At 44.2% G+C, this 1,836-nt stretch overlaps 1 pseudogene; it reads right to left on the bottom strand.

The window, feature by feature from the left end:
• Positions 1–451: 451 nt before the first annotated feature.
• Positions 452–922, bottom strand: LOC101351315 (serine/arginine-rich splicing factor 3 pseudogene; annotated as a pseudogene).
• Positions 923–1,836: the final 914 nt, after the last annotated feature.

Below are 1,836 nucleotides of genomic sequence, written 5' to 3' on the forward strand. Positions count from 1 at the left end.
TTTAGGCCAGTAAATCTGCTCTTTTCTTTTTTGTGAGTTAGAATTATGCTCTACATCCTTCACCAGCTCTGTCCAGAACCCTCTGTTGTGATCCTGGTCAGAGCAGTCAGTGGTGGTAGCCGGGCACCATCTAGCTGTACTGGACTCAGTCTGGTGGAGGCTTCGGTAGCTGTGGTCCATTAGTCCTTTGGACTAATCTTTTCCTTGTATCCTGTTCTCTTCATAGTAATAAATTTTTGGTGTTACACGCCTCATGATTCATTTCAAACCACAGAGAATTACATCTTGGTATGTGTCAATGTTAAAAGAGACAGTACACAAATTCAAACAGCTACACATCTTTAAAATGTACCAAGCTTATGAAGTTTCAAATAAAACCTCCATTTTCTGTACACACTCCAGTCAAATGAAGTTATTTCCCGTACATCACTACTCCTCTTGCGAACTGGTCTTATTTCCTTTCATTTGACCTAGATTGGTTATGATACCTAGAGAAGGATCAGGCTGGCTTGTAATTTCTCTCCTGAGACAGAAGTCTCTCTTCTGTCTCTAGAAAGGCACCTGCTCTGGCTGCGAGAGAAGCTTCTCCTTCTTGGAGATCTACTGAGAGGTGGAGGACTTCTATGATAATCACTCGAGGGTGATGACCCCAAGAGGGAGGTGGACCGAGATTCCCATTTGACAGCTCCACTCTTACATGGCAGTCACACAGTGTTCTTCCATCTAGCTTTCAAACAGCATCAGCTGCTTCCCGAGGATCTTCAAATCCAACAAAAGCAAAGCCGGGAGGGTTTCTAGCAACACACACGTTTCAGAGTGGGTCACAATATCCAAAAGCCAGTTCCAATTCGGTCTTGCTGCCATTGTGTCCAAGATTGCCAACATCAACCTTACAGTCCAATGGACAGAAATCACAAAGCATTTCGAAATCTTGGGTTAGAAATGCAGGGGCCTAAAACCACACGCTCAAATGGGGCTTCTCGCTCTTCCCAGGCCGGCTCCCAGATGCTCCCGTTTCCCCAAACCAAACCCACTGCCGATGTTTCCAACTTACAGTGACCCTAGAGGACAGAACAGAACTGCCCCATAGAGTTTCCAAAGAGCTGCTGGTGGATTCAAACTGTCAACCTCTGGGTTAGCAGCCAAGCTCTTAACCACGGCACCACCAGGGTAGCTGGGCACTATTCAGTTCTGGCCTCATGGCAAAGGAGGCAGTTGCTCATGGAGGCAATTAGCCACACATTCCATTTCCTCCTCTCATTCCTGACTCTCCTTCCTCTGTTGCTTCGGGCAAACAGAGACCAACTGTTGTGCCTTGCAAGCTTTTAAGACCCCAGGTATTGTGCAAAGAACTAGGAGATAGAATAGAAACACTAAAAAAATCTACATTAGGCCAATTAACTGGGATGTCCCATGAAACCATGACCCTAAACCTACAGATCAAGGAATCAAATCCCATGAGATGTTTGGTTGTACATAAGCAGCATCAGCAGCTGCTTTTTTTTTTTTTTTTCCTTTTTGGTAAAAATACATACCACACTATAACTCTTACTATTCTCTCCAAAAGAGTCTCTGGTTGCAAACAGTTAACACGCTTGGCAGCCAATGAAAGGTTTGGAGGTTCGAATCCACCCTCAGGCACCTCTTAAGAAAGCCTGTTGATCTAATTCCAAAAAATCAGCCATTGAAAACTCTGCAGAGCACAGTTCTATTCTGACACTTCCGGGGTCGCCATGAGTCTGAACTGACATGATAGTAACTGGTGGCCAATTATAAACAAAACTTCCATGGATTAAACTTTGTAACCAAAATACAGATAATGATTTAATGAGGAAA

Source organism: Trichechus manatus, unplaced genomic scaffold (assembly GCF_000243295.1).
Source record: "Trichechus manatus latirostris isolate Lorelei unplaced genomic scaffold, TriManLat1.0 scaffold00018, whole genome shotgun sequence".
NCBI classification, from domain to species: Eukaryota; Metazoa; Chordata; class Mammalia; order Sirenia; family Trichechidae; genus Trichechus; species Trichechus manatus.